We start from the raw sequence: 10,005 nt of genomic DNA on the forward strand, positions 1-10,005 counted from the left end.
AAAAAAAAATTATTTAAACTTAGAAAATGACAGCGCTCATTGCCCAAGTTGCTCTTGAAGCTGTGAGACATTAGTCTTCTTTCTATGCATATACAGTTTCTTTTGTAAAAACTGGATTATAGACAGGTGCTAATTTTAATTAGCTGTCAAATTTGACTGTATCATTTATACCTCTTATATAACAAACATGCCTGGCATCATTTTTAATGCTTGTGTAAAATTTCATGGCATTAAGTATGTTATTTAATATACTTGTAGCTAAACATCTGTACAGACCTATGCAAACTTCCAAAGGTCTAAGATTAAATGCCTTTACGTACACTGCTAGGTTTCCTTCTTGCATTCTTTTTTCTGCCTATTGTCTTGTTCTGTTTTTTGAAATGAGGTCTCCGTGTGTATGCCAGGCTCACCTTGAACTCACTGTATAGCTCTCGCCAACCTCTATTCACAACCCACCTGCCTCAGCCTCCTCCAAAACCTAGCTACCAACTCTGTTTTTACTTTTCTTTCTGGCCAATCTGATATCATCACGAAGTCAGTGTACCCCTCCCTCTTATTTTCTTAACTTTCTTTGACTGCTGAGTGACAGAGGGCATTTTGTCAAGGTTAGGATCTTTTGTGTGAAACCCTTTATTAAATTTTATTTATTTTTAATGTGTATGGGTGTTTTGGCTACACGTGTGCATGGTCACCACGCGTGTGCCTGGTGCCCGTAGAAATGAGAAGAGCGCGTCAGATCTCCTGGAGTTGGAGTTACAGACAGTTGTGAGCTATCACGTAGCTTGTGCCCTTACCTCTGCAGGCCCCATCATTTTCTTTTTGAAGTGACATGAAGTTTTCTCTCTCAATGATGTCTTCATATTTGAAGGTGTAGAGCGAGGGTCATTTGGTTTTGGTCTGTGGAAGAGTTTTAGGGGGTTGGTTGTTTGGATTTGGGGTTACTCTGGTTTTTAAAAGTTTTTTTTATTTGTTTTGTTGGGGAGGGGCACATGCAGACTCTAAAGGACAATTTGTGGGAGTTGATTCTCTCCTCTACCATGTGAGTCTAGGCATCAAACTCAGGTCACTGTACTCAGCTACAAGCACCACTACCTCCTGAGCCTTCCCAACAGTGCCTTGCTTTGGTTTGAATGTGGAGCTCAGTACTGAATCTCAGTCCTCTGCGGACAGCCACTGAGGCCTCAGGTCCTGCAGCGCTGCCTTCTCGCCATGGACTTCGGGTGCTTTCCTCTCTAAGGAGGCAATGTCCTGGTCACCACAACTCCAAGCTTTAGCAGAGAGAGAGAAAAAAATTGACAAATTCAAAAGCACACTGCTTTGGAAACTGACAAACCCAGGCTTCATTTGACCTCCAAAGAAATACATGCCGAAGATAGTAATAACGCTTGGTTTTAAAAAGCTCGTCTTTTCTACAGTTAGCTCCAAACCTTTGTGAGAGCCTTGATCTTGGTGCTGTGGTGCATGAGGATCCCCAGCCCCTTGGCTGTGAGCTTCCCTACCATGCAGACCAGCTTCCCGAGCAAGGAACTGGTTCCAGAGCGCTCAAGCCCAGCTCAGGGAAATCAAGATTTCTCTTCCGGTTTCCTCTTCACTTCCGTTTTAGGACATTTAAAATAATGACAACTTGAGGACAGATGTCAAGACTGAAAGTTAACAGATTCAAAAGGAAGATTCCACTTATTTATTTATTTATGGTTTTTTGAGACAGGTTTCTCTGTGTAACAGCCTTGGCTGTTCTGGAACTCTCTCTGTAGACCAGGCTGGCCTCGAACTCACAGAGATCCACCTGCCTCTGCCTCCTGAGTGCTGGGATCAAAGGGCATGCGCCACCAACACCCAGCTTGATTCCTCTTAAAAAACATAAAATAAAAATGTTTAACATCAAAAGCTTTACATTAATATAAGTAAAGAAAAAAACAAGAGCAAATGAAAAAGGGAAACTGAAGGCCAAAGCAAGCCTGGGTTAGAGACTGTGCTAGTCAGGTTCCTATTGCCATGATAAACACCACTACCAAAAGCAGCGTGGGGAGGAATGGGTTTGTTTCCTCCAGCAGCTCACATGTGAAGGGAAGTCAGGGCAGGAACTCAAGCAGGAACTTGGAGGCAGAACTGAAGCAGAAGCCATGAAGGAACACTGCTTATTAGCTTGCTCATTAGCACCCACAGAAAAGCTGGTAGTTTGCTTTCTTACACGCCCCACCACCTCCTGACCAGAGATGGCACCGCCCACAATGGGCAGAGATCTTCCCCATAATCAAGCAAAGGCCCCACAGGTTTGCCTATAGGCCAATCCCATGGAGGCGTTTTCTCAATTGACGCATCCTTCTCCCAGATGATCCTAACTTGTGTTAAGATGACCAAAAACAGCCGGGCGGTGGTGGCGCACGCCTTTAATCCCAGCACTCGGGAGGCAGAGCCAGGCGGATCTCTGTGAGTTCGAGGCCAGCCTGGTTTACTGAGCGAGATCCAGGAAAGGCGCAAAGCTACACAGAGAAACCCTGTCTCGTAAAAAAAAAAAAAAAAAAAAAAAAAAAAAGATGACCAAAAACAGAGGTAGTAAATGTAGTTTGCTTTTTTATATAATTTGATCAAAACTGGGGGCTGGGGAGACAGCTCTGTGGGTTCAGTGCTTGCTGTGTGAGCCTGGAGGCCTGAGTTCAGATCCCCAGCACCCACAGAAAAGGGGGTGTGGTAGCATGCATGTAACCCCAGCACTGCAGAAACACCTGAATTCCAGGACTGGCTGGCTAGCCAGTCTAGCCAAAACAGCAAGCTCCACGTCCCGTGAGAAGTCCTGTCTCAAAAAAAGGAGGTGGAAAGTGATCCAGGAAAACACTCAGCCTCTGACCTCCTCATGCAAGGCCACACACACACACACACACACACAAATTGGCCGAAACTGTATACATTTATGGTGTACAACATGATGTTTTGAAATATGTACATATCATGAAAGGATTAATTGAGCAAATTAACATATGCATTACTTTACATACTCATCTTTTTCCTTTTTTAATTAATTAAGGACACTTGAAATATTAGGACTTAGGCCTGGCAAGATGGCTCAGTGGGCAAAGGCACTTGTCAATAAGACTAATGAGCTAAGTACCCACATAGTGGAAGGAGTGAACTGACACTCTCCTACACACGCAATTAGTTTTTTAAATGTAATAAAAATGTTTAAATTTACTGTCTTAGCAATTTTCAAGTATTCAGTTCATTATTATTAATTACAGTCACCATGACGTACAGTGAACCTGAACTTACCCCATCTAATCAAAACTTTGCATCCTCTGGCCAGCATCTCCCCACTTCTTCCTGCCTCAGCCCCTAGTAACCACCATTTTCCCCTTTCTATATGACCAGCTTCCTTAATTACACATATGTAAGATCACATAGTAGTTATCTTTCTGTGTCTGGCTTGTTTCACTTAGCATAATGTCCTAGAAGTGGGTCTAATTCTAAAGCTGCAAATTAGAAACAATTCAACATTCATCCAGAAACCCCAGGTCACACACCACTGACTACAGAAGGGTCCAGCCCAGATCTGGCTCGATGAAGCTGTGTTTTAGAAATATTTTCTTGAGCACTTAGGAACTGCCTGCATTTTAGAGTTCCCTTGTTGGCGACCTTACTTTGCCATCCAGTTTCAATATTAATGCAGCCTGGGGAGAGAAGGGATGCTCTAGCCCGAGCTGAAGCTGGGCTCCAGGCCAGGATACAGAATGCGTCTGGGCATGTCTGAAGGGCTTGCCAGGAGTCTCTCTGCAGGAGGGATGGAGGAGGCTCACAGAAAATAACATCCTAAGGCAGTGGGTGTGGGGATACATCACAGTTTTCAGAGTCACCAGGGAAACTTTGAAAAACAACAGCTTCCTGCACAAGTGTATCCTCCTTCCGGAAAACTCTCTTGTTCTCTGACTCTCTCATTCCCACCCATCCCACCCCAGTAGGTGCACAGCAGCGAACAGCACCACTTTAGCATCGGACTCAGGCCCTCCATTTGTACACATCAGGCCTCATGGGTGTGTTAAAAGCTCCAGGAAAAAAAAAAAAAAAAAAAAAAAAAAAAAAGGCTTCTCTCCCTAAAAGCTCTCCAGGTTCTAATGGAACAAGCCTGCTGAGTGAACGAACATCTCTCAATTCTTGAGAGGCTGCTTCCATCAGGACGTCATAGTGGCCACAGACCCTGGGCAGTTCCAGACCAGGCACAGGAATCCATGAACCCCCAAAACAGCACACTGCTTACTGAGGGTGTGTGTTTCCTTTTCTGTGAGTTTCGTCAGGTTATAAAGAGGGTGTGACCCTCCACTAACAGCTACTGCCCTGACAACTGCCAAAAACATTAGTGACTGGATTTTTGTGAGATCATGAAAATGTTGCTGTGACAATTATTAGCCAGGCAATGCTGCTGTTTCAATTAATGTGACTTGTTTTTTTACCTTGACCTGGCAAGACATCAGTTACATGACAAATATGAAATTCAAATGTGAAATTCCTCCACTGTGCTTTAAGCTTGGTTCAAAGGCTTCTACCTCGCCAGACTGCTGCTTCCTCTCCGAGGTCTCCGTATTCCTTGGAACACCCAACCTTTAGCTAATGTTGTAGATATGGATGCACACGTCATAGCTCTCTCAATTGTAGCCTCTGAAAGTAGGAAGTGTGTCTTGTCCATCTTCTTCCTACCTCACAGTTTCCAGAGGAATACATTTACCTCATTATCAGATGAGGGAGCGAATACATCATAACTATTGGAGTTGCCAGGCCTTTATACTCTTCTCTATGAAAAGAACTAACCCTATTTTCTCGCTCATCATGCTCTTAAAATGCTTTCCTTATCACTGATAGTGTCTTGCTCTATTCATTTACCTCGTTATCACCCACTATTTGCCTGTCTTTTCTGTTTACTTGGGTGTGAACCTCTTGGAGGTCCAGACTACATAAACCATCACGCCTTTTGTGAGGGACATGGAGCCAACCATGCTGTGTCCTGGTGTATACGTGTCTTACAACATGGACACACCTCAGGGACATGTTTCATAAAGCACAGGCTTAGATGGAACAGAGACTGGGAGAGATGGGAGAGAGATTGCAATACAACTATTAAGATAGGAATTAAGCAAAAGAGTCCAGTCATCAGATTATGGAGTTCTATTCAGAAAGGGAGATAAGCCAGAGGGAGAGAGGCCTGAACCTGTCTGTAGGAGAAAAGGCCCGGCCTGGGAGGTGGGTGTGGCTTGGCAGCAGTACTGGCCCTCTGGAATTGGCTCCGTTGCAGGCAAGAGGTGCCAGGTAGTTTGAGATTTTTTTTTTTTTTTTGGTTTTTCGAGACAGGGTTTCTCTGTGTAGCTTTGCGCCTCTCCTGGAACTCACTTGGTAGCCCAGGCTGGCCTCGAACTCACAGAGATCCGCCTGGCTCTGCCTCCCGAGTGCTGGGATTAAAGGCGTGCGCCACCACCGCCCGGCCTAGTTTGAGATTTTGTTGTTCTTGTTTGGTTTTAACCCTCTCACCTTATTTGGTCTATTCTAGATTTGTGTCAGAAGTTTCTAGGTGCAGTCATTATATGTTAAAAAAATAAAAATAAAAAAAAAAAAAACCACACTAGTGAAATTGATTTTGGTCGATTGTTTTCAAAATCCACCAGGACCAGCTGAGGGTGCATTCCTGGTTTCCGGGGGGCACTCGGGGAGACCTGGAAACTTTCTCCTTTTTCTCCTTTTCTTTATAGTTGAATTCTGTGTTGACTCAGTTATTCACACACACACCCATGTTAATGCACACTCAGCTCCATACAGTGTCTTCGGTGATTGTGTTGAGCACTTCAGCTTAGTGAGTGACACGTGTTACAGAATGACCTTGCTGGAGATGTTAATTAACTGACCATGGACAGAGTCCCCAGTGTCAGACCAACTATTCCGTAGTTAAGGCTCAAACTAGGGAGAGCAAAGGTACAAAAGTCGAAGTCAAAAGGTACAAAAGTTAAAGTTTGGTAGCAACCTGTATAGTAGATTCTATATAAGCCCACCCAGACAGCAGCTTTGGGGCCCAGGTGTAAATTAAGGGTTAGCGTAGTTAGAAAAATGAATATCACATTACTCATTTATCTTTTCTCAAGTTTAAAGTATTCATTTGTCATTTAAAAAGCTTATATTGAGTTCCTATGTGTGGGGTCCATCACTAAACCAAACGAAGATTCCCATCCCGGGAAGTTTGCATACTAGCAGGAAGGAGTCCTGGATGCCAACTGTTGATCCTTGGGCCAGTTTCGTATCTTCTCTAAGGCTGAATCCTCAGAGGTTAATGTTGTTCTATCCCTGGATTTTCATCACTGGACCCCAAATAACTTTTGTCCTATCCCTTGAATGTTGGGAAAATCTCGGTGTCTCTGAGCTTCAGGTCCATCCAACCCTTCCCCATGTAAACATGTGCATGTGCTAATAGTATGTTTCTCCCAGCACTCAGGAGGTAGAGGCAAGTGGCTCTCTATGAGTTCAAGGTCAGCCTGGTCTACAGAGCGAGTTCCAGGACAGCCAGGGCTACACAGAGAAACCTTGTCTCAAAAAACCAAAATAAAGGCCGGACGGTGGTGGTGCACGCCTTTAATCCCAGCACTCGGGAGGCAGAGCCAGGCGGATCTCTGTGAGTTCGAGGCCAGCCTGGACTACCAAGTGAGTTCCAGGAAAGGCGCAAAGCTACACAGAGAAACCCTGTCTCGAAAAACCAAAAAAAAAAAAAAAAAACCCAAAATAAAGAAGAGAAAAAGAAAATTTTTTTAATGAAGTTCAGTCTTAAGTAACAATATGAAGTTAAAACTCTACTTCTTTGTTATACATTACTAGTATATGGTTGTGTGTGTGTGTGTTTTGCCTGCATATATATGTATATATATATATATGTATGTATGTATATATGCACCATGTCTGTGCCAAGTGTCCTTGGAGGTCAGAAGAGGTCATAGGACTCCCCCAGACCTGAGTTACAGATGGTTGTCAATCAAACACAGGTCCTCTGCAGAAGTAGCAAGTGCTCTTAACCACTGAGTCATCTCTCCAGCCCTACTAACATCAATATTTTAAAGTTCAAGGAAGCAAAACAAATTCCTGTAGTTATAATCATGTGAATGAAAATAATCTTGCCTGCCTCTGCTTCCTGATTAAAGGCATGAGCCACCACCACCCGGCTGAAATTATTCTTTTTTAAATATACAATTTATTTTCCTTACTACTGATAAAATATATAAAGAAAAAGAAATGTGATCCAGTGGTGTGTCTTTTTATATACTTTATGAAAGAGGTAAGATGTTATTACTCTGCTGTTGAGTCCTGGAGCAGAACTCCAATCTAAATTCTCCAATCTAAATCCCCGCCCCCATCCTGCAAAGGGCCCACTTATGCTGCTGCTGATGAAGAGCAAATTCCTTCAGACCCTGACTTTTATTTTCTTCTGTGGAAATTTTTATCACTTGTATGAAAACCTCCTCTGCTGAGATAAGCAAAGCCTGGCTTTCATTCACTTTGATCCACAATCAGTTCAACAGATGTGGCTGCCTGGACAAGTTGACTGATGGGTAGATATTTATTAGGGTGCACAGGACCCAAAGATAGATACCCTGACAGTACACTAATTCTTAACCCACATCTACCAAACCCCAGGGCATAATAAACATTATTTTGCTTTTATTTACAAAATTGTACCCTATGTTCTGCTGCCCTTGGATGTTAGTAGAAACAAGGTATCATAACAAATATTAGGGGACAGCAACTACTAGCTTACACTAATTAAAAACGAAAACTCATAAAACAGCCTTGTTGCCAGGCCACCAGGAAGGGGCAAAGTCCTCGGAGCAGACCACTAAGACTAGGATAAAATATATAAAGATCTTGTATCTTTTTCTTTCTCTTTTTTGATTTTGTTTTTGTTTTTGTTTTTTGAGATAGGGTCTCTCTATGTAGTCCTGGCTGTCCTGGAACTCACCATGTAGACCAGGCTGACCTTGAACTCACAAAGATCTCCCTGCCTCTGCCTCCCAAGTGCTGGGACTAAAGGCACTCACCATCTCCAGTCCTGGAAATCAAACATAAGACCTTGAGCATGCAGCTCAAGCATCCCCCCCTCCCCATCAGCTGTAACTCCAGCAGCTTCCCATGCGTTTTCTTTAGTCCTCTATTATTTTAAAACTTAGTTGTCCCGTGTACACAAACCACGACCCTAACTAAAATTACAGCTCACAAACAAACGCACACATTCATATGAATCCACACACGTGCAAGTGCAGTTCATGCAAACATTCACATGTCTATCAGTCCTTCTGTGTGTCTGACAACACAGGACGCATAATGCATCTATAACCCAAACTAGAGTCAGTCCACTTGGCGTCCATAAACTGTGCCTACCCTGATTTTTCGTCAAGCCTCTACAAAGTTTTGCATGGCTATCAAAATATTTTTGGAAATTCTGTAATGTTTCTTCTTTTCCCCCTGGCTTCGTATTTCTGGTAAGGCCTCATCCCTAAAATACCCTTCCTCTGGGACACTGAAATAACGCTCCCAAAGCAGCTGCCAGAGTCAGAGTCACTCAGAGATTTGGGACACATTTCCAGGGAGGGCTACTTTTGTAATTAATTCAGTCAAAAGCCCAACCCACTGAAACGTTCAAAGAAACAGGTGTGTGGGGAGGAGGGGGGCTGTGCGTCTCTCTGGATCTTCTCATTTTCGTTCACAACTCTATCTGCAGTTTTACTTCTGTTTCCTCCCTTCTTTGGTCTCGGCGCCACCCCCCCACCCCCACCCCGCATTTTATTTTAGATGTGCAGAAAACCAGCCAACCAACCAACCAACCCTCTCCCACTGCACCCCGCCCCCCAGCCAGGACGCTGAAGTCATATTTCTCGCTGGCTGACTTCCTCCTATACTGGTGCCTCAGAACTGGATTCTTGTTACCCAGAACCACCTCCCCTAAGTTCAAAGCCAGTTAGAGGGCACATCTGGTACACAAGAGAGCGGGATCCACCGACCAGCAAGGCTGCTTGCCTGGCCCTAAGCGGGAGGCTTCCTCTGCAGATAAACCACACTCGGGTCCGCTGGATGGCACACAGGGTCCTTGCCATGCTTGCGCCTAAAGATACCCATCTTGAAATCAGTGGTTGTCATCTTAGAGTAACCTGGGAATTGTTGTTGAAAATACCTTTGATGGGGGGAAGACTTTTCAAACAAAAACAAATAAACCTTTGTTCAGGCCCGTTGAACGGAATCCCTGGGCCTGGGCCGGGAGGTGCAATATTTTTTTTTTCTTTTTTAAACAGCTCCCAGATGATTCTATTGTGCGGCAGGGCTAAGCACCACCGTGTAGATTCCGCTAGTGGAAGCTATCCAAGCCCGAGCTTACTCCCTTCCTTCCAAATGCACCCCAGGAGATTCCTCTGCCTGTTCTCACACCAAAGATTTCTGGGAGCCAGGAAATAAAGTCAGGCAGCCTAGGGAACGCGGTTAGGTGGAGAAAGGAAAGGGATTGAAAACAGAGGAGGTGCCAAGTGGTGAGGATGGCGTTAAGCCCCCCTCCCCCTCTGGACGGCTGCACGCAGCTGGTGGACATAAAGCCACCTTCTAGGCCTCCTAAGCTCTGGCGGTTGACATAAGTGCCACGATGCTCGGTTGCTTCGTGCTGGAGTGGGAGAGGTGAAACCATGAATAAGTACTGCAGAGCCCTGAAGCCCCGGGAACTGCGTGGCAGAGGCTTTGGGAAAAGAGCGCGGTCTCCAAACACCAGGGGACAACTTAAAAATCTAAGTCACATCTATGCTGCAAAGGGGGACAAGAAAAATAGGATTTGGGGTGCGTGCGTGTGTTGAGGCACTTGAGAGGCACACAGCCGCTGGTGAGCATGATGCAATCTGTTCCTGGTCACAGGAAGGCCATGACTCCGCGGGGGGTGGGGTAGGGTGGGAGGGAGACCGCTCAAGAGTCTCAAACCACCATGATCCCTTCAGACCCTCCAACTGCTCACTG

Source organism: Peromyscus eremicus, chromosome 4, assembly GCF_949786415.1.
Source record: "Peromyscus eremicus chromosome 4, PerEre_H2_v1, whole genome shotgun sequence".
Classification (NCBI taxonomy): Eukaryota; Metazoa; Chordata; class Mammalia; order Rodentia; family Cricetidae; genus Peromyscus; species Peromyscus eremicus.